Source organism: Bidens hawaiensis, unplaced genomic scaffold (genome assembly GCF_021521415.1).
Source record: "Bidens hawaiensis isolate Kalapana, Puna unplaced genomic scaffold, B.hawaiensis_p1.1 tig00045626_1, whole genome shotgun sequence".
NCBI lineage: Eukaryota > Viridiplantae > Streptophyta > Magnoliopsida > Asterales > Asteraceae > Bidens > Bidens hawaiensis.
Genome location: NW_027498139.1, coordinates 81,190 through 105,658, shown reverse-complemented (window position 1 = coordinate 105,658; position 24,469 = coordinate 81,190). Strand labels below are relative to the sequence as shown.

The 24,469-nt window shown below is 39.9% G+C and overlaps 1 pseudogene; it reads left to right on the top strand.

Moving 5' to 3' along the window:
* The first annotated feature begins 217 nt into the window (after window positions 1–217).
* Window positions 218–23,337, top strand: LOC143595886 (protein NRT1/ PTR FAMILY 5.5-like; annotated as a pseudogene).
* Window positions 23,338–24,469: the final 1,132 nt, after the last annotated feature.

The window sequence follows — 24,469 nt, the reverse complement described above, 5'->3', positions numbered from 1 at the left end:
AATAATTTTTTTTTTGACATATTTACAACTTTAATTATATAAATGTATATAAATAATATACCAACTAAATTTGAGTTTAGTAGGAAATAGTTAAAATACAAGTTTAAGCTCAAATGCTTAATTACTCTATGCTCAATTTTTAAACACAAGTCTCAAACTCCCAACTTAATCTACATTTAAGCAAATTAAATAAAAAAAGTATGATGGCGGAAGTAATATGTCAGGTAAATTTAATGGATTAAGTGTTTTGATCTAAAAAAATGTTTCGGCTATACATTATTTTGCTCACTTACTTCATTTGCATTGGTGTATTTTTATTCGTTAATTGAAGTTACCTCTCATATCATTATTACTCATTGCAACCGTATGCGTTGAAATTTACTTTTCGGCGATGGAGTACGTGAAGTCCAATTTGCGTAATCATATGGATGATGAGAGTTTAAACGATGATTTTATTTATTTTATTAAAAAACAACCTGCTTTTAAATGTCAAACTAGATGATGTTTTGGTTAGATTTAAGAAAATGAAAGCTCGTATATAACAAAGCTAGATATATTATTCAATAATTATGCATTTATAATAAAGTTTCTCGTACTTTTTTTTGTTATATAATTCTTTGTTTGATTATCATTTTTTTCTATATATATGACCGACGCAATTCGACCCGACCCGATGGTCGAACCGGACCAAAAAAAAATTTTATATAGCGATGGTTAATTATGTACAGATAAAAAAATTTTCCGACCCTGTGAGAAAATTTCCTGGACCCGTCACTGAATCATAGTTGATATTTTCAAATGCTTAAGCATAATACAATTATTTATGCCTCAACGTGTAGTTCTCTTTTTGCATAATCTAATAATCAAAGTTTTTTTTTGGTTAATTAGGTCTTATATTTTGTTAAGCCATATATATTTTGAAGTAGTTAACTTAAATCACCTTATTTTCGTTGTTTCTAAATTTTTGTTATCCTTCCTCAAATGCAGTACTAGAATGTACGGACTGGTTATCTACATTTGCATTATTTGTGATGATGAACTATTTAACAGATGTCTGGAACTTAAGCACTACACATTCTGCTGGTATCATAAACATTTTTAATGGGATCACACCGTCTTTGGGCATTGCGTTATCCCTGTTTGCTAATACTGCCTTGGGTCACTTCTGTTGGTGCTTGATGTCAGTAGTTCAGTATCTAGTGTCTGTAATCGTGTTAGTTTGATTTGTGTTGATGTTTTAATTAACTTGTCTCACAAGTTCGCCTAATAGAAGCGAACTTGTGGACAAGCGAAGTTATCAACAACTTCGCCTAGCCTGTTAGGCGAAGTTGTCGATAACTATATATTCTTGTTTACGGCTTATTTTGTTTTTAACGATTCAATACGTGTAATTGGTGATTGAGAGATCACGTGTTATTAGTTGCAATACAACGTGTTGTTTGCGTATTGTAACGTGTGTTTGCTTGTGTTTTAACGTATATCGTTTCTATGCTCGTATCGTCTTACGTAGGGATTCCGCATCTACTTAGAACGAGATATTTCCATGTAGATCCGGCTGGGAACCTACAATTGGTATCAGAGCGTTTGCTCGTGATTGTGTGGTTCGGGATTATCACACGGGTGTTGAAATCGTTCTGTTCGACTATTCGCGGGACGAGTTTACGTTAAAATACCGGGTTTTTGTGTTCTACTCACCTCCCTCCATAAAAAACAACCCATTACACCTTCGAATACCTCGTAATACGCCAAAATCAAACCTGCAAAAACATTGTGTTCATCAGGCGAAGTTGCCGCCACTGTTTGTAGGGTTTAGGCGAAGATATAAGATTAAGCGAAGTTATCATTAACTTCGCCTACCTCACAAGTTCGCTTATCTTAAGCGAAGTTGTCATCAGGCGAAGTTAACATCAGGCGAAGTTGTGAAGAAAGCTAAGTTAAGGTCAGCGAAGTTGAGTATTCAAGCGAAGTTACTCTTAAGCGAAGTTAAGAAAAACTTCGCCTACTGTACTATTCAGAATAATAAATTATTTTTAGTTTCTTTGAGTGTTCATTCGTATTTTTCCCAAAGATGACTTCTATAAATATTACGGAACTGGTGAAAATGGAGGTGGAAGCAGGTTCAGCTACTAAGGCTCCGAAAATGCTTAAGGGTACCGATTTTGTTGTTTGGAAAGATCGGTTTGAACAATATGTTAAATATCAAGATGCTAAGATGTGGGTGTGCATTCAAGATGGATACATTCCACCAACGGCTTTGTTTGAGGGTCGTGAACAAATAAAGAAATACAATAAGATGGAAGAGGAAGAAAAGAAGATGTATGAGGTTGAAAGCAAAGCTCATGCTGCGATAACAATGGCTCTTCCACAAGAGATTCTTCACACCTTCAGGAAATATAAAACCGCCAGAGAGCTATGGGAAGCGCTTGAAAATCGATATGAAGGTAATGTGGGGATACGTGCATCCAAGATTAAGCTACTCAAAACCCAATTCTCGGTGTTCAAGTATCTGAAGAATGAGTCACTTGATGATATCATCACAAGGTATTACCACTTGATGACCGAACTCAGAAACTATTCAATTGACTATAAAGAAGAAGAGATCATATAAAAACTTCTTGATACTCTCCCACCGAAATGGGAAATGTACACTGTCTTGATGAGAGAGGACAAAGAGTTTGCGAACATCGACTTGGAAACAGCAGTCAATAAACTACGAACTTTTGAACTTAACATGGTTCGAAAAGAGACACCAACTGATCAGGTTCAGGATCCGGGAATGTATGGTGCGAAAGTTACTTCGAGTTCAAGTTCAAAGTCAGAATCAAATGCTTACTACTCAAAGGGAGACTCAAGCTCTAACTCAACTCATGATGGTCATGTAACTCTCAACATGGATGGTGATGTATGCTTCGTAGCTGGTGGAACAAATTCTTCTAAACCTCAAGCAACAACTGGTAGTTTTTCTTCAAATGTTCTGAACAACAACTACTCTCAGATGCCTATGAGCGTTAAATCTGCTGAACAACAGTTTGCTCTCTATGCATCTTTCATTGCTTCTTACGAAAATTACATCAAAGGTAAAATTGTTGACCCTGCAACTTTAGACGAAGACTATGATCAGATCGATGCTGATGATCTGGAAGAGATGGATCTGCAGTGGCAGATGGCGATGATAGTAAGAAGAGTTAAAAGGTTTATGAAGAAAACTGGTAGAAAGTTCGTTGGTGAAAAACCAGGTTTTGATAAGTCAAAGGTCCGGTGTTATAACTGTCAACAGAATGGCCACTTTGCTAAAGAATGCACAAATGAAAGAGTAGAACGTAGTCAGAACAGGCCAGGACAACCGAATGGGGGAAGTAATGAGAATAGGGCGATGGTATCCAGACAGAACGGGGGATACAATTGGAATCTGGAGGTTGAGGAAGTGTTCGAACAGGCCAACTTGGTTAACATCGAAACTGAAGGAAACGACAGAGAGACAAGAGAAGATCAAGCTTATATGGCAGAGGTGAATGATCAGCTCTCTGAGGTAAGTTCTGAACTCCCTTGTATGCAATGTGAAAATCTGTCTGAACAATTGAAAACATTAACTGATCAGTTTGTTAGTTTGGACTCTCAATTTAAAACGTTAAAAGAAGATCATCATTACACTAAAACTTGAGAAAATAGTTATTCAGTAAAGATTAAGGCTAGTGAAAAAGATATTAGAAGTCTTAAAGCAAGTCTTGCTGAAAAAATACAAGTAATTGATCTTAGCTATGAAGTGTTAGAAGAGAAAACCAAACTAATTGCTGAAAGGGATAAACATATAGCTGATTACCAGGTGAAAGTGGTGGAACTAAACAGAAAGCTTGAGCAGTTTAGAAATTCCTCTGCAATACTTGATCACCTCGTAAGTGATCAACGTTCCCCAGTTAAAAGGGGAGGAATTGGATATTCTGAAGTTCCACCACCTTATAATCATAATTATACATATGATCCTAGCACTCAGAAATCTGTTGATGTTGAGATTAGTCAGACAGTTCCTGTCAAAGTTTCAATTAAAAAACCAGAGTTGAGTAAAAAGGAAATGAGTAAGCCTGTTTCGAATGTTAAGATTTCTGTTCCAAGTCCTGTCTCATCAGATTCGGACAAGACATCCGAATCTAGTGAGACAAAAGAAGAGGTAGCGTTACTAAGACGTGGGGAGAAATATAAACCTACTGAAAAGAATTCCCCTCTAAACCCGTATGTCCCTCCATATGTTAGACAAACGGGTAGTAATGCAACCTCAACATCTGAAACAACTGTTGAGACGAAAGTTGAACACATGAGTTGTTTCAGATGCAATCAAATAGGACACATGATTGCTGATTGTCCTCTAAATCAGAGATTAAGAGGTATGAGGCCTCCGAAAACTGAGAATAAACCGAACAATGATTATTATAAGGGTAAAAATGCAAACTCACCAATGTTCAGACATTGGACTAAACCAAGATTTCAAAGATGTCAATATCAGTTTTTCAATGCTAACAATCAAACCACTGGTTATAACTCATTTAATTCACGAAGGTTTGGTTGGCCTCATAGTCAATCTACAAGAAGGTATCTTTTTATGACTTACAGAAATCATTCTCATACTAACTTTGGACAGCCAAAGTACGGGATGCCTTTTAACAGATTTAATCGACCCAAGACCAATAGGTCTTGGGTCCCCAGATTTTAATCCTTTGCTTTAATCGTGCAGGAACAGTTGAATAGGGCTGCAAACAATCTATGGGTTGTGGATAGCGGCTGTTCCCGGCACATGGCTGGTAACAAGAATTTGTTACACGAATGGAAACCTGTTCAGGGAGGCAGAGTAAGTTTTGCTGGAGAGAGTGGTGGTAGAATTACTGGGATTGGGATGGTGACTAATGGTAAAATGAAGTTAGAAAAGGTGAATTTCGTTGAAGAGCTGAAGCATAATTTGCTGAGTGTGTCTCAGATCTGTGACAAAGATTACACTGTGCACTTTACCAAAAATGAAGCGATTGTACTGTATCCTGGTTTCAAGATACCAGAAGCATGGATAGTGATGAAGGCTCCAAGGGAAAAGAATACATATGTAATGGACATGAGGTCGACTGAGATGGCAACAGAAGAATCATGTCTTTTGTCAAAAGCAACTGAATCGCAGTCCGAGTTATGGCATCGAAGAATGGGGCATATACATATTCGAAAAATGAACTACATTGTCAAGAATGGGCTGGTGCTTGGTGTTCCCTTAAAAAATTTCAACTTTGAAGACCAATGCTTATCGTGCAAAAAGGGAAAGCAACACAAGAAATCTCATCACACCAAGAAGATCAATTCAATAGTCTGTACCCTAGACCTACTTCACATGGATCTCTTCGGTCCCGTAAATGTAAAAAGCCTAGGTGGAACATCGTACTGCTTGGTGATAACTGATGATTTCTCTCGATACTCTTGGGTATATTTTCTGAAGACAAAAGATGAAACAGTTCAGTTGGTAATTAACTTGATTACCAAGGTTGAGAATATCGTGGGGAGAAAAGTTAAATACATCCGGAGTGACAATGGGACAGAGTTCAAAAACTACCAGATGGAGATGTTTTGCTTACAGAAAGGGATAGACCACCAGTACAGCGCCCCGTATACTCCGCAACAAAATGGGGTGGCTGAGAGGAAGAACAGGACGCTAATTGAAGGAGCCAGAACCATGCTGGCCGATGCTAAACTTCCTGTGGTGTTCTGGGCTGAAGCTGTTGCAACAGCTTGTTATATCCTTAATCGAGTTTTAACTGTTAAAAGATTGAATAAAACATGTTATGAACTTATGCATGGTAGAAAGCCTAACTTGAATGGTCTCGAACCATTCGGGTCTCCGTGTTCGATATTAAAGACGAACTCAAAATTTGGTGAGAAAGCCGACGAAGGTATTTTAGTCGGATATGTAGTTGGGACACCCAACAGACGAGTCTTTAACCTATCGACCAGCAAGGTTGAGTTGGTGTGTAATACTGACATCACAAGTTACAAACCACCAAAACCAAGCACGGGACCCGCTGAGGCTTTCGACTATGATAAGCTTTTTAAATCTTTTAATATGCCTTCCTTGGAGTGTGCAGAAGTTGATGAGAGAATTGCTACGCAGATTCTTTATGATGAGGAAGAAAATTTTGTGCAACGACCGCAGTATGACGAAGATCAACCTTCCTCGTCAAATGCTGTTGATACCCCTGCTGCCTCTACAGAAGACGAATTCTTCAATCCTTTTCACTCTCAACAATAATCGCCCATTGATGAACTATCTTCGAACCTGGAAGACAATCTGCAAGTCAGTTCGGTTCCGACTACTGGAGTTCATAAATATCACCCTTTGGAGAACGTGATAGGTGATCTGTCTGATGGTGTACAAACAAGACGAAGCTTGAATAAGGACACCTGTGTTTACGCAAGCCTCAAAGAAACAGGTATCATTAACGAGTGCTTGTACACCTGCTTCATTAGCCAGATTGAACCAAAGAACTATCAAATGGCTCTAAAGGACAGCTCGTGGGTCGAAGCCATGCAAGAAGAATTAGCCCAGTTCGAGAAGATGGAGGTTTGGAAATTGGTTGCAAAACCGAAGAATGTGCATGCGATTGGCACAAAATGGGTTTTCAAATGCAAGAGAGACGAAAAAGGTATAATCATCAGGAACAAGGCAAGGCTGGTTGTAAAAGGTTTTAATCAGCAAGAAGGGATCGACTACAATGAAGTGTTTGCTCCTGTGGCAAGATTGGAAGCGATTCGACTGTTTTTGGCATTTGCTGCTCACAATGAGATGAAGGTGTTCCAGTTAGACGTGAAAAGTGCGTTTCTTAACGGTATAGTCGATGAAGTTGTGTACGTTGAGCAGCCTCCAGGTTTTCCTGACCCAGACTTTCCTGATCACGTGTACAAGCTAAGTAAAGCGTTATATGGACTACATCAGGCCCCTCGTGCCTGGTATGCAACCTTATCTGATTACTTGCTTGAGAATGGGTTTGAAAGAGGAAAGATCGGCTGCACACTGTTTGTCAAGAGAAAAGGGGAAGATTTTCTTTTGGTTCAAGTCTATGTGGACGACATCAACTTTGCTAAATCAAAAGTCGCCATGTGTCAGGAATTTGAAGCCGTCATGAAAAAGAGGTTTTGAAATGAGTGCAATGGGTGAATTAACTTTCTTTTTAGGATTGCAGGTCGATCAGAAGAAAGATGGGATGTTCATTCATCAGACTAAATATGTCCAAGACGTTCTCAAACGCTTCAAGATGGAGGACAGCACTCCATTTGATACTCCACTTTGCGTCAACCACAAACTGGGTGCTGACTCAGACAGTGATGTAGACGTGGACCCCACCCTATATCGGGCAATCATAGGTTCTTTAATGTATTTAACTGCATCTAGACCTGATATTATGTTTGCAGTTTGTCTTTGTGCTCGGTTTCAGGCAAACCCAAAGGAATCTCACATAAAGGGTGTGAAGAGGATATTGCGGTATCTCAAAGGCAAGCCTAAGCTAGGGTTGTGGTACACGAAAGGGGGAGACTTGGAGTTGGTCGCTTACACGGATTATGACTATGGAGGTTGCAATCAGAATCGGAAGTCAACAACAGGTGGATGCCAGTTTCTTGGAGGCAGATTAGTGTCATGGCAGTGCAAGAAGCAGACCTCAGTCGCCATCTCTATCTGTGAAGCAAAATACATGGCAGCATCGAACTGCTGCTCCCAGGTTCTTTGGATACAACAGCAATTGCGCGATTACGGTCTGAATTTCACTCATACTCCTATCTGTATAGATAACACTGCTGCTATCTCAGTAACTAACAATCCCGTAAAGCATAGCAAAACTAAACACATTGACATTCGTCATCATTTTATACTGGATTGTGCTGAGAAGAAATTAGTAGTGCTCGAAAAGGTTGATTCGTTAGATAATTTCACTGATTTGTTCACTAAAGCATTTGACAGAACTCGTTTTCAAAACCTTGTTGAGCTAAATGGGATTATCACTCCCGAGTAACCGTATTTTTAGTTTTTACTTAAAAAAAAAAGTCAATATCGCTTAGAATTATGTCGGTTGCTTCAGTTTGAAGGACATATCTTCGGATATGTTTGGTCCTCACTTCTACAAGTAGATTATGAGGATAGCCATTAACCAGATGACTGAAAGTGACCGGGGCGGTTTCCGATGTGTTTTATTCCTTCGCTGAAAATTAGTCGTTCATACTTTGTTAAAAGGACGCATATTCGTATGTGGTCGGTCCAGCTGACCCATTGGATCTTCAGGATAGCCGTTTACCTGATGACTTTGACTTGAACGGGGCGATAGAACTTCAAATATTTTTGAGGGAGATGAAATAATTTTTCAAGTCTACTACTTCGTAAGAAGTGTCTTTACAATGTTTATATGAAAATTGATCCAACCTTGGAAAGTGATACACAAACTATTTCTGTGTGCTTAACTAGTGAAGTTATTAGGCTTAAAAGACTCTAGAACAGTCATTGTATGTTATGGTAGCTTTTTATGGTGCCTAAAAGTAGAAGTGATACTAACTAAATTCTCTCGATTTTAAGGGATAACTCATCAAGAGTTGTATATGTCTCCATATATATCTTTCCGAATGATAGGCAGAAAAGTGATTCCCAGTCATACACGAGCCCGTGAGTGTTCTGATTCGCGAGAAGATAGTGTGTCAAGAAACTGCAGTGATCCAGATTCGGGACTTGCAGTAGTCTACAGCTTAAGACTATGTAAGTATTTAAAAAAAAATTATTATTATTAAGCCTTCTGAAGTCTATGATGTTATACTTATCACTCAAGAGGCAAGACCGAGAACGAGACGAAGACACTAAATAATCAAGATGTATTTACAGCTTAATCAGACACTACGGGTCGAGGTCAACTCGGGGTGACTTGGGGAAAGCCAAATAAGCTTTGAGAGTAGATAGGAGGCATCACAATCTCTGATGTGGTGTTCATTTATATTTTGAGCTAAATTGAACCTAACCCGTATCACTGAAGCGATGAAAACCATACTAAGTTGTTTACCTGCTTACAACCTGTTTCTTTATGTCATAATACAGCTGATCATGGATCTATGTGACAGTCACATAATTAGTATGATTCCTGTTAGGATCTTTTCTAAAAACATGCTAGTCCCCGACAAGACTGAAATTTGATCCCGTGTTCTTTATTTCTAGATTTTATTTTACTTATGTCGTTTTATGGTTTTATACCTGGTTACTTGGTAGTTGATTGTAACATTTTACTCTTTAAAGGAAGTTTTAAAAGTTAATGGCATAACGTTCTAATTATAAGGGCCTGTTGCGTAAATTTCATAACACGCGAAGTTATGTTAGTAGGCGAACTTATTAAACAGGCGAAGTTAAGGGGTAAGCGAAGTTAACCCTAACTTCGCCTGTATAACTTTGACCATATATAAAGGAACTTTCTAGTCAAACACTTCATACTTTTTCAAAAGCCCAGCGAACTTATCACCTGTTAACCCTCGGCGAAGTTGTCTTGTGAATCAAACCTTAATATTAATCAATTTCAATCCGTGTTAAGGTGTGTAGTGTTGCCCTAACTTATAATCTATGTCAATGGCGTTAATCAAAGGTTGTTTTGATCCGATTTCTGTCCCCGTTCATTCAAACCCTCAGCACCCGCTTTTCAAACTTATTGTCACGTGGTCGTAATCATCTTGATCGTCTAGATCTCCATAAAATCATGTGTTTAAGAGTCCACAATCATCAAATTATCAAATTCATCTCGTCTGGCCTTCTATAACTTTGCCGTTTCAGTTCAGGCGAAGTTATTGTTTAGGCGAAGTTATTCTTAACTTCGCCTAAGGATTAACTTCACTTGTTACTTTAAAACTTTAATTAATCAAGGGCGAAGTTATGATTGGGCGAAGTTATCCTTAACTTCGCCTAAGGCTTAACTTCGCCTGATGCCTTAAATTTTATTTAAATGTTAACCTGTTATCAAACGAAGTTATTGTATAGGCGAAGTTGTGATCAACTTCGCCCTATGTCTAACTTCGCTTGCACACTAATGTTTATCTTAACTTCGCTCATGGTAATAAGAGAAGTTACGATTTGCCTCGACGTTTCTCTAACTTAGACCATTTGGGTTGCAGATATGGCAGCTGTTGCAGGAGCCGGTGGTGCCGGTGGTGACGAATGTGGAGACAACAACCGTCAGTTTTTCCCGGGGCATAACATGTACATCACGTTGGACCCGGATGCGAGAGGTGTAGATGATTATCGCGAGATCATCTCTTTTCTTATCCGCTCGCGTATCTTCCACGCTATTACTACAACTCTGCCATCTCTTTACCAAACATAGAAGATTTCTGGCAGACTGTTGAGTATGATTGCAGGGTTGAGCCACCAGTTATGCGTGCAACGGTTAACAATCAGGAAGTGCAGTTCTCTTCTGAGCAGATAAGGGTTGCTTTGCAGTTTGGGGATGAAACGAGAGATGACCCTACAGACTTCGTGGCTCCATTCAGAGATGGTGCTTTTCTAAGAATGGGCTATTCTGGTCCATTGGGGGATACTCAGAGACGCAAGGGATTTCTGTTAGATCAATGGCGCTTTCTCATGCACGTGATGATCGTGTGCATGTCGGGCAGAAAGGTTGGTACGAATGGAATGGGTGCGACGATGCAGTCGGCGATGACAGCACTGACTTACAACAAGCGTTATAGCTTTAGTCAGATGGTGTTCTACGAAATAGACCGTCAAAGACGAGGGGTGGCGCGTGAGAGATTCTTGATGTATCCAAGATTCCTTCAAATGATCTTGAATCACGTGGCTCCCACGTTACCTCAGCGCCGTCCGATTAGATATGTGGAGAGTGTTAGCAAGAGGATCTTCGCCCAATGTAGATCGTCAAGTGCCAGAAGTAAACCAGAGCTCCGTCCTCGACATACTCCGTTATTTGGGTACTTGATCAACCCGGAGTATGTTGCCGCTCGTGGGGACGAGTTTCGGGATCCGGCACCGCAACAGGCTGGAGCACCTCAACGACCACCTGTGGTACAGCAATCTCTTCCTGCTGCTCCTGTTGTGGCACCGGAGGAACACGTCGATCTAGAAGCTGCTTTTGGCGGCCAAGGATTTTTCGATATGGAACGTGTTGATCTAGAGGAAGAGGTACAGGTCTCGGCTGCATAGGTTTCAAGTGTGGATGTGTCGCTGGCAGCTACGACTGTGGCTGATTTTGAAAGAACTGATTCTTATTCCTCAAACGATGATGTGGCTGAAGCAAGACAGATATTGATTACTCAAGAAAGAATTCATGGGAAGAAAAAGAGAGACACAGATGATAGTGAATCAGATTTTGAGGAGGATTTGCATCGGTTGGTTCGCCGGGCAAGAAGGGCGAGAACGGGTGAAGGATCGGGAGCTGGTGAGAGCTCGAGGGTGGTTCGTTTTTCGCCACCCGCACTGTCTGGTATGACTATGGTCCCTACATCATTGGCAGTTACAGGATCGATCACCTCGGGTGTTCCCGTGTTGACTACCTCATCCTCCTTTGGCATACCACCCACTACATTTCAACTCCCGGCTCCAGAGATTGTGTCCTTGCCCCCTCCAACCCTTACTCCATCGGAGGTCGTTGCAAGGTTTGTTGAGTCAACGGTTGTTGCCACTGCAGGGTTGTTTGTTACGATACCACCTGCGGTTATGTTTCCATCTGTTTCTGATGTGCCGGTTACCTTGGGAATCCCTCCTCCGTACGCTCAAGACATTTCACATATGAGGTTTGATTTCGACGTAACCATATCCGACTAGGAAATAATAGCAGCTCTTGAAAGGGTCGTGGCAGAACAGTCAAGAGTAAATCTGATCCAAATTCACGCTATTCAGCGCCTCGTTGCAGAGAATCAAATTCATTCGTCCCTCCTGATTGAGCATGGTAAAATTTTTGATGCCTTGAAACAGTTCTTGGCATCTCAGGGGGAGACGAGCTGTAAGGGTGACGAGCTGAGGATGAAGAAGAGAAACGATCGAGATGATGATCCCAATGCATCAAAAGATGCAGGTGGAGAGTTGCCAAGAACTGAACAAGCTCTTGGGACTTCCACAACTCAGGGGGAGTCAACTGGTGCAACTGGCGGATCGGGGGGTGATGACGTGGTGGTAGTGGATGCTGAGGAGGTGTTGAATGATGATGTTACAGGTGATGACGACGTGTTATCGTTTGAGGAGATTGAGAAAATTGGGGCTGATATTGTGATTGACAGTGAGGTTGAAGAAGGAGAGATTGTGGAGGATAACATTGAGCATGAAATTCCCAAAGTTGAAAAGTCAGATTTGGGTCAAGATACGGAATGTAATGAGACTGAATGGGAAGAGCAGCCGAGATGGAAAGAAGGCTACGCTCAGTGGTTCATAAAGACTAAGAAACCGGCGGTCCCTACTATGTTCAAGAAAAGTTACAACATCAAAGGATATGCTGAATCGAAAAAGGGGATTATTTGCTGGTTATATGATGAGCAGTTGAGGCTCTTTGTGATTAAACGCTATGATGGAGTTCAGTATTTCAAGAGATTGTTGAGGTCGTTGAATACTTTGCCTGAGTGTGAGGTGAGGGACTTAGCCAAGTTGGGGTTGATAAACAGGAGTGATGATAACATAGCTAGGATTATTGGGAAGATAGTCTGGAAAGAAAGCATAAAGGAGAAAAAGTTCGAGCTGTTGAAACCGCAGAAAGGAAAGCTAGTTGAAGATAAAGACAGAGGCATGAGAGCTGATGGCAAGCCTTGGATGATAATGAAGTATAAGCCGATCCAGTGTCTAAAAGAAGTGCCGATGAAACAAATGCCCAAGGATGTGCTAAAGGATCTGAAATGGTGGTACGTTGATAGTGAAACGGCTGAGGCAGTGATGGAGGATGAAGATGAACAAGATTTGCTGAGAGTGTATGATCCTATGCACTTAGTGAATTTGTCTCAAGCAGACTTGCAGGTGCTGAATGAGAAAAAGATATTTTACATTCCTGCTTGGAAGGAAGAAGCCAAGAAATACCAAAGAGTAGTTTCCGTTTGTGTACGAGAAGACGTTCATGCTTGAAGACGGGAGATACGAGAGTTTTGGGATTACGAGACACGTGAATGAAGATAGAGATATGAAGCTACTGCCAAGGGGGAGTCTGTTGGTGCATGATGTCAGTAGTTCAGTATCTAGTGTCTGTAATCGTGTTAGTTTGATTTGTGTTGATGTTTTAATTAACTTGTCTCATAAGTTCGCCTAATAGAAGCGAACTTGTGGACAAGCGAAGTTATCAACAACTTCGCCTAGCCTGTTTGGCGAAGTTGTCAATAACTATATATTCTTGTTTACGGCTTATTTTGTTTTTAACAATTCAGTACGTGTAATTGGTGATTGAGAGATCACGTGTTATTAGTTGCAATACAACGTGTTGTTTGCGTATTGTAACGTGTGTTTGCTTGTGTTTAACGTATATCGCTTCTACGCTCGTATCGTCTTACGTAAGGATTCCGCACCTACGTAGAACGAGATATTTCCGTGTAGATCCGGCTGGGAACCTACAACTTCTGTTGGATTTAATGGTCGGTTCGGGTCAAGTCAACGCGACCGACCCGAATGTGACCCGGACTGAGTTACACCGGGGGTGACGAGATAATGGCCTACTTAAATGTTAATTAGGCCTGACACAATAAATTAGATGGGCTTGATATTGATTAAAAGGCTTTGTTTGGTTATTTGGGCTCAAGCCCAAGTTGGTTTAATTGTTAAACCCTAAACCATGTTTACTATAAATACATAAACTTTTTACTATTTAAAAAAAACATGAAATAATTACAAACCCTAACATATACAAGAACTCCGACGTCGAAATCCGGCCACCCGTTTTCCGGCGAGCCCATTCCGGCCGCCGCTGACACCACACAGCCACCGTCGCACATCCTTTTAGTCACTACAAACACCACCGCAGCTATTCACGAGCTCCGGTACTGTTTAAACACCTAAATCGGTTTTCCGGTGACCTGGTACTTCTTCTCCTGCGAGCCCCGTTTTTCCGGCGAACAAGATTTTGGATGCTGCTGCTGTTGTGTTGCTGAGGAGTTGTTGTCTTGCTGTCCTAGCTTCCGTCTATTGCTTTCTCTACTGTTCTCCGCCGTCCGCCACCGCCGCCTGTTGCACAGCCGCCGTCTACTGCCGTTCGCCTGCCGGAACAGTTGGATCTTGGATTGTATCATCCTAACATCTCTCGTCAACCCTCGGTGTCTTCCCTGTTTGTGTATAACCAAGGTATATCGAAATCTTTACTATGGTTGATTTATTTATTCGTCTAATCGTAATCGTATTGTTGTAATCGGATCCGGGTTCAGGTTTCTTTTTTTTTTGGTTCGTTTAAATCATTTATATCCGCTGCGTTTTTATAACTCGTTTATATGTTTGTTTATTAATATTGATTAATAACTATCGAAACGAATTATTAACCAAAACGGGTTTAATAGCTTTATCCGTTTTCGTTACGAACCACCGTTGAAACCCAACAGTGGTATCAGAGCCGCGGTTACAACGTACGAGTCGATCCCGGTTCGTTTAAAACCGGATCTACATCTTAAACTTTAAATCGTTTAAAGTTTATAGATCTAGATTTATTTTCGGGTGATTTTGAGTTGGTCAAAGTTTTGTTTATTTTATTTGACAAAGTCAAAACGACCCGAAATTCGTTTATTTAAGATATGTAAATCCGGCCCCGACCTATGTGTTTGTTTGGTTGTGTTTGGTGTTTGAGCTTGTTTTGGCCATATGGTTGGTTCAAAAGTTGTAAAAAGGCTATTATTTATTTTTCGGTTTTCTTTTGGCCATAAAGATGGTTCAAGTTTGTAATAGGACAATATGTTGTTAGTTTATAAATTTGTAATTAAGAAGACGCGAAGATAACCGAGGACGAGCTCAAGGACTTTTTAGAGTTAGTGGGAGTTCGGACAAGACGACGGGATGCACGGAGAAGTCCATCCTTGTGGTTGTTTGTGTTGTGAACCCCTTGACCCGATCGGTCTCCCTAATTGGCTCTAGCGAGACCGATCAACTTTTGGCCATAAGGATTTACATATTATTGTTATTTGCTATTTGTGGTTGCTTGGTTTGTTTATAATAGGATTATAATATCACCAACCTAATACCAAATAAATTTGAAAATAAACATTTTATTAACCAATTATGTTTTGCAAATTAAAAACGTTTTGATTTCCAAAACTAATAAGTTATTTTCTATTAACCTAAAATTGGTTAGTCATATCGCGACAAACTTAGTTTTTAATAGGTCATCTAAAACTAAGTGTCCTGGGAGATGAAAGGGTTCATCTATTTGTCCCGATAATAAATACAGTAAAATTTGACTTTTACTATATTTGGTAATTTTAAAATTAATCCCAATTTAAAACCAATAGTTTGTGTCAATCCTACTACAAGTCACACTTGAGGCATACTGCCAGATTTCGAGTGTTTGGAGCTACCGCACCGCACTTGTTTTCTAGCCTATCCCATCAAGGTGAAAGCGTTTCGTTGACACATCCGGCCCTTTCACACGTCACGGTACTAGGACAACTATTACTTTACTCTCCTATTACGTGCTAAAGCTGTCTGGAGACTTAAAGTTGGTAAAGATGAGGCTAAACGTATCTATACAGACAATCGTTGTCTCTATAGGCCTCATAACCGAGAGTTGTGCTCTATTCACAATTGGCAATCGTTGTCAGTCTGCCTAACCACTTATTAATGTTGTGTGCTACAGCTGCCTTTAATAACTGGAAGCTAGATTCTCATACTCCTAATTAATTAATGTTATTGGGTCATTAATAATAGGACTACAATGTCGAAAATACTAATTAAATTTACTTTTGCTTAAATTAATCAGATGTCGTCAAACGAATACTCACCCTACGCCCTTAAGACTATCCTTAAGAAGGATAAACTGAACGGTACCAACTTCATCGAATGGCACCGTAACTTGAGACTTGTTCTCACCATGGTAAAACGCCTGTATGTTCTCGATGGACCTGTTCCAACCGAGCCTGAAAACAACTCAGCCGCTGCACGAAAAGTTCTTGACAAGCATAAGGATGACTCGGCTGAGGTCTCCTGTATTATGCTAGCCACCATGACTTCTGAGCTTGCTAAAGGCTTGGAAGACTTTGGTGTTTATGAGATGCTTGAGCAACTCAAGGGCATGTTCCAGAAACAAGCCCGTCAAGAACGTTTCGACACCATGAAACAACTCATCAGTTGCAAGATGGCAGAGGGGTCTTCCGTCAGTGCTCATGTTCTTAAGATGAAGGGGCACATCGATCAGCTCAAGAAACTTGATTATCCCATGCCCGATGAGATGGCATCGGATTTCATTCTCAACTCTCTCCCCAACTCATACGACCAGTTCGTAATGAATTTCAACATGAATGGTTGGGTGAAGACAGTGTCGGAGCTTCATAACATGCTCAAGACGGCTGAGATGAACATTTCTTCTAGGACCAATCAAGTTCTGATTATTCGATCTACTGGTGTCAAAAAGCCAAAACCAAAGAATCGGGGTTTTAAGAGAAAAGGCAAGAAGAAAGTTATTGTTGCTGCCAATGTTGCCACCAACACTAACAAGGTAGTTGCAAAGAAAAAGCCGCCGCCCTTTGAGGAGCGCAAGTGCTACAAATGCAACCAAATGGGGCACTGGATGAGAAACTGCCCCGAGTACCTTGCTGAGATCAAGAAGAAGAGAGCAAATGGTGAAGGCTCTTCTGGAGGTATTTCCATATACGTTATTGAACTTTTCACTGTCTCTAGCAACACATGGGTATTTGATATCGGATGTGGTTACCACATCGTTAATGTCTTGCAGGAGCCTGAGAAGTGGAGGAAACTGAATAAAGGCAGCATGGAACTCATTGTTGGAGATGGGAAGAGAGTACCAGTTCTGGAAACTGGAGTATTTCATTTTACTTGTCCATCTGGCCTAGTTTTTCCTTTAAATAATTGTTTGTATGCTCCTGGCTTGACCAGAAACATCATTTCAGTTTCGTTGTTGTTTAAACAAGGATTTAAGTATGTTCTTAATGGCATGGCTATTTTTGCTTACTTAAATGATATCTTTTATTTTGAGGCTAAACCTCGAAATGGTATTTATTAGATTGATGTTCAACCTGACAATAACGTATATCATCTTTCAAAACGTATCAAGACTAGCGTCAATGATAATTTTCTATGGCATTGCCAACTTGGCCACATAAACAAGGCAAGAGTTAAAAGACTCCAATCCTAAGGGATTCTTGAATCCACAGGACCGGACTCTTTCAACAATTGTGAGTCTTGCTTAGCTGGCAAACTCGCCAAAGACTCCTTCACTAATAAAAGTGAAGGAGCAAGTGATCTGTTAGGACTCATACATACTGATGTATGTGGACCGTTCAGAACCATGACTAGAAACCATGAAAGATACTTCGTTTCTTTTATCGACGATTATAGTCGATACGCTTATGTGTATCTTATGAAACACAAGCACGAAACTTTTGAAAAGTTCAAAGAGTTTCAAAGCGAAGTGGAAAAACAACTTGATAAAACCATTAAGATACTTCGATCAGATCGAGGTGGAGAGTATCTCAGCACAGAGTTCATCACTCATCTAAAAGAGCATGGAATTGTTTCACAGCTCACTCCACCTGGCACACCCCAACTTAATGGCGTGAGCGAGAGGAGAAATCGAACTTTGCTAAACATGGTTCGATCGATGATGTGTAGAACTAACTTGCCTCACTCCTTTTGGGGTTACGCCCTTATGACCACCGCCCGCATTGTCAATCTAGCTCCAACTAAGAAGATAGACAAAACTCCATATGAGATATGACATAAGGGAAATAAACCCAAATTGTCTTAACTTAGAGTATGGGGATGTGATGCTTACATCACAAGTGAGTCTGATGACAAACTTGATCCCCGCGGCGAAAAAGTTGTTTTCGTCGGATACTATTACAAAAGCGGTTATTACTTCTTTCATCCTGATACAAATACGATTTCTGTCAGGAGGAAAGGCTACTTCCTTAAAGAAGAATTTCTTAGTCAAGGAACTGGAAGTAACATTATCAATCTTGAAGAGATTCAAGAATCACAAAGTACCGCTGAGGAGGTTGGAGCGTTTGATCAACAAGTTATTGTTGCTGACACATCAGACGTGAACACAAGCGTTCGCAGAAGTAGTAGGACTTCCGTACCAAATTCTAGATAGTTATGTTATCTAGATGGTCCTGAAGTCTTATTAGTAGCCGAGTCTGGGGACGAGCCTACTAACTACAAATCTGCTATCTTTGATACGGAATCCAAGAAATGGCAAGATGCCATGAACGCCGAGATGCAATCCATGCATGATAACCAAGTTTGGAACTTGGTTGAGCTACCCCCCGATAGTCGGGCAGTAGGGAGCAAGTGGATTTTCAAGAGAAAAACCGACATGCATGGAAATGTACGAACCTATAAGGCACGGCTAGTCGCGAAAGGTTTTACTCAAACTCAAGGTGTTGATTATGATGAAACCTTTTCGCCCGTTGCTATGACTAAGTCAATTAGGATATTTCTTGCTATTGCTGCATACTATGATTATGTGATATGGCAAATGGATGTCAAAACCGCCTTCCTTAATGGACATCTTTCTGAAGATGTCTATATGGTTCAGCCTGAAGGTTTTGTCGATCCAAAATATCCTAATAGGGTTTGCAAATTGAACAAGTCCATTTATGGACTTAAGCAGGCATCTCGAAGCTGGAATCTTCACTTTGACGAGAAAATCTATTGTTTGGTTTTGTCAAAAATGAAGATGAGCCTTGTGTTTACAGAAAGGCTAGTGGGAGCACTAGATTATTCCTCATCTTGTATGTGGATGATATACTGATCATTGGAAACAACATTCCTGTGCTTAAGGAAGTTAAGCAATGGTTGGAATCTTGTTTTGCAATGAAAGAACTTGGAGAAGCCGTATATATTCTGGGAATAAAGATCTATAGAGATAGATCTAAGCGGATTCTAGGGCTAAGTCAAAGTACCTACATAGATAAAGTAATGGAACGCTTCTCAATGGAAAACTCCAAGAAAGGAGCTATTCCAATGACTAAGGGAACCGTGTTGAGCAAATCGCAATCTCCGGGAACGGACATTGAATCTAAACGTATACAAGCAATTCTATATGCTTCTGCGGTTGGCTCTATCATGTATGCTATGTTGTGTACTAGACCTGACGTCTCGTTTGCCTTGAGCATGACCAGTCGTTTTCAACATAGTCCAGGCATTGCCCATTGGACTGCTGTGAAGAACATTCTAAGGTACTTGAATAGGACCAAAGACATGTTCTTGGTGTTTAGGGGAGTGGAAGAGGAGCTCACTTAAAGTGTTACACTGATGCTAGCTTCCAGACTAACCGAGATGATTCTCGCTCACAGTTGGGTTTCGTTTTCACTCTCAATGGAGGAGCTATTTATTGGAAGAGCTCCAAGCAGAGTGTAGTGGCGGATTCTACCACCGAATCCGAATATATAGCTGCATCAGATGCTTCTAAGGAGGCTGCTTGGATGAAGAAGTTCATCATCGATCTCGATGTGGTTCCGAGTATTCACAAACCAATCGAGATATTCTGTGATAACACAGGTGCTATTGCTCAAGCCAAAGAGCCAAGGTCTCATCACAGAACCAATCACATTCTAAGGAAGTTCCATCTTATTCGGGAATTATTGTAACGAGGTGACATCGTGATAAGCAAAGTAGACACAGATCAAGATCTAGCTGACCCGTTCACGAAGCCGATGACTCAGGACAAGCATGATCAGCATAGAGATGCTATCGGGCTTAGACTTGCTAGTGGTTTATTTTGATTTAGTATTTGGATGTATGAACGTTTAATCAGTTGTACTTTTCTGTTCACTTTTGATTTAATGGTTAAATGCAAACGTTGAATAATACAACTGTGTTCATTTTAATACGTTTAATCCGTGAATATTGTATTCTAAATTATCCGTAGTCGGTCAGACTCGTGGGAGCGATTCTGAGTTAAGACTATTCTGACTTTGGACTCAAGCAGTTGACTTCCAAACTCACAGACCTCATTATGAATGACGTTGGATGTAACTCGCATCAAATCATCTTCATGGATCTTGATCATAAGATGTTTTGATAATAGTATGCTCATTTAGTATCCTTAGACCTGAGATACATATTAGAACTTTCGTTTACCGAGGAATATTCTTTGATCATGTCAACCGCTGTTGCGTAACTGCCAGCCATAAAGGCATTGGTTGGGAATGTTCTGGAGTTCAGTGGGAGTTGTATGTAGTCAAGATGGGATCCTGTACTCTTACATTTAAATGTAACAGTTAGACATATTGGCGCCCTCGTTAATTCAAACTGGTAAAGTGTGAGGCCTCACCCAAACTTACTGTGTGTTTGAATGGACCACTTTGAATCTACATCGAGAACTACAATAATTGGACACTATATGAGATTGATATGATCCATGTCTCATTGTTCAATTGATGTCTTATACAGGAATGATATATGACAACGATTACTATAAATTCATTATCATGCAATAAGGTATTCCAAGATACTTTGGTTATGGATTTAAAATGTCATATTCGGTTGGGGACAGCTATGTGTAGCTAGAACGCCTCTGGCCGTTAGCGTTGTGATACTTGACCCAAATCCGTCCAAGTGGGAGACTGTTGGATTTAATGGTCGGTTCGGGTCAAGTCAACGCGACCGACCCGAATGTGACCCGGACTGAGTTACACTGGGGGTGACGAGATAATGGCCTACTTAAATGTTAATTAGGCCCGACCCAATAAATTAGTGGGCTTGATATTGATTAAAAGGCTTTGTTTGGTTATTTGGGCTCAAGCCCAAGTTGGTTTAATTGTTAAACCCTAAACCATGTTTACTATAAATATATAAGCTTTTAACTATTTAAAAGAAACCTAAAATAATTACAAACCATAACACATACAAGAACTCCGGCGCCGAAATCCGGCCACCCGTTTTCCGGCGAGCCCATTCCGGCCGCCGCTGACACCACACAGCCACAGTCGCACATCCTTTTAGTCACTACAAACACCACCGCAGCTATTCACGAGCTCCGGTACTGTTTAAACACCTAAATCAGTTTTCCGGCGACCTGGTACTTCTTCTCCGGCGAGCCCCGTTTTTCCGGCGAACAAGATTTTGGGTGCTGCTGCTGTTGTGTTGCTGAGGAGTTGCTGTCTTGCTGTCCTAGCTGCCGTCTACTGCTTTCTCTACTGTTCTCCGCCGTCCACCGCTGCCGCCTGTTGCACAGCCGCCGTCCGCCGCCGCTGTCAGCCGCCGTCGCCGCCGTTCGCCTGCCGAAACAATTGGATCTTGGATTGTGTCATCCTAGCATCTCTCGTCAACCCTCGGTGTCTTCCCGGTTTGTGTATAACCGAGGTATATCGACATCTTTACTATGGTTGATTTATTTATTCGTCTAATCGTAATCGTATTGTTGTAATCGGATCCGGGTTCGGGTTTCTTTTTTTTGGTTCGTTTAAATCATTTATATCCGCTGCGTTTTTATAACTCGTTTATATATTTGTTTATTAATATTGATTAATAACTATCGAAACGAATTATTAATCAAAACGGGTTTAATAGCTTTATCCGTTTTCTTTCCGAACCACCGTTGAAGCCCAACAACTTCTTTACGCTCGTACTCTCTAGCATTGCCTACTGTATCGTAAGTGTATACCATTTCTTTTTACAATGTTAAAAAGAAAACATGATATGAAATTAATTATGAATTTATGTAGGGATTAGGATTATTGTCCTTGTCAACGCCACCCTTCTTTGGCCCTTGTAGCCAGTACAAGGAGGAATGTATCGGTCACGCACAAAAAGTCCTGTTTTATACTTCCTTATCGTTGATAGCAATCGGACAGGCTGGCCAGCATACAAAAAATCTGGCTTTAGAATCCGTAGATGAAGACCAAGCTGAATGTGGAGATGTAGCCCGAGCTGAATCTGGAGATGAAGTCCGAGCTAAACCTGTGGAAACTTTAGCAAAATCACGAACAAAATTAGTTCTATATAAATTGAAACGTATACTTGATGATATGGATACGGTAAGAATGATATTTACAATGCTTGTAATCATATGTGGAGGTGTGGCACTTCCATATATAAAACCATGGTCAATCCGATTTGGGATTCCGGCTATATGTACCTCCGCAGCAACTGTTTTATTCTTAACCAGATCTTCACAGTATACAAGTAGTAAGCCAGAGGGGAGCCCTGTAAAAATTGCTCTTAGAGTTTTTGTAGCTGCTGCTTCAAAGATTTTCAACAAGTAACAACATTTAGACAACCCTATAATGACAATAATACTGAACACACCAGCAGCCTCAGGTTTTATGTTTCCTTATTGTTCTTGCATTTAAAACGCAACACATAAATTAATATGAATTTTGCTGCAGTTGGCTGAACAAGGCGGCTATCAAATATCCAGATCAAGCAATGTCAAAAGGCTGGACACTGTGTACTGTGAGTGAAGTAGAAGACACCAAGACTTGTATTCATATGGTCCCAATGTTACTCACGTTCATTGGAACCGGACTGGTGTTGTCTCTAGGAAATACTTACTTTCTGGAGCAAGCTAATCACATGGACCGCAAACTTGGAAGCATAAATATCCAGATTCCTGTCTTTTTACTTTTTTATAAAATCTCCGCCAAAATATCTGAAGTCATGTATAAATATAATCCATGGGACTGCAGCGCATTCCCAAAAAGGTATCATCCGCCAACTGGGATTGCCCTAAGTATGGTTCTGTCCATATTATGTTGCGTTATTGCTGCAATTGTGGAAACTCGAAAACTACATGTGATTAGGAACCATGGGTCAATTAGTGTATTTCTTTTACTTCCACAGTTCTACTTCTTGGAGCTGTTGAAGGGATTGCAACTGTCAGTATCGAAAGGTTTTTCGAGGGCCAACTACCTCGCCATCATCACAGGTTGATGCAAACTTATCTGAAGCATTTCCAAAAAGTTTTCTTAGGATTAGGAAGCATGGCTGGTGTTTTATCGGTTTATGTTGTGGGAAAGGTGAGTGAAATAGACAACAATCCTAACTGGTTTCAGCATACATCAGATAAAAGCCATTTGGATCGATATTATTGGACATTGGTGGGGCTAAGCTCAGTTAATCTTGTCATTTATGCTATTGTTGCGTCTTTCTACCAATATCCTTTAGCCGAGGAAAAAATGCTAGAAGCTTAGGAGGATATTGACGGGCAATGTGTTCTTCCGAATGTAATTTGAGCTTTAATTAATATGTATTTGGGACAAAATAAATTGAAAATTTTCTTGTTTAAATCATTAATAAAGAAACGAACAGTTAGGAAAAACAAATTGATCAACTAACATCTTAGAAATAAGCTAACAAAAGAGATATAATAACTCATGCTATTCAATATACTTAAACGATAATGCTTGTCGCGGTGCACCGATAAATTTTCCTTGGTTATCTTATGCCTTAGTTTGTTAGCTTATTTATCGGAAGGTGAAAACAGGGTAAGGACTAGTTCACAGTTTAGAAGGGTGGTGGTGGGGGTGCGACAGACTCGGGTTTGGCTAAGACGGCGAGGAGTAGTTTAGTTTGTTCAGCTTGTGGTGTGAGTTGGATAGTGAGCAAGTCCAAACTTCGAAGACCGCACTTTGTAACTGTTGTCGACGGTTTAAGCTAATTAAACGACTGACTCCGAAATTATCGGTTTCTCGCGACATGGATGCATGGTGTCGATCAATGAAAGCAGTAATGATACGGTTCTATTCGAGAGGAACCAAATCTAAAAGAATTACAAGAGTATATATTAGAGAAAACAATCAACCTTTTTCTTGTTTAAACCATTAGTAAATTACAAAGAACAATAAATAGGGAAAACAAATGAATAAAAAAGGGTATTACTAAACATACCTCTCATTTAAAAACATACCCCATGCTCTAAATTTTATATAAATACAATTAGAATCTTTGTTGTTTCTTTTTGTCATTTTGTTATCATTTATTATTGTTATTTCTAACACACATTTTTAAAGATATTTTTGTTTCTTTTTTTTGTATTATCTAAAATTAATTTTATTTTTTTAAATAACAAAAAACATTTTATCTTATTTAAAATAAATCCTTTTTGTATTATTTTAAAATACATTTATTTTTTTAGAGAACCTTTTATTAAATAGTTTTTAAAGATAGCTTGCATTGTTTTAAAATAATTTCATAATGTTAATTAACAAAAAAATAGTGTATTTACGTAATAAACTACACAAATTTTATGAGTTGAGAACAAAATATTTAATGTTAGGTGATAATTAATATTTTAACATAGAAATAGTGTTTGAGGAATTAATATGTCAAATAAAATTGTTAAAATAA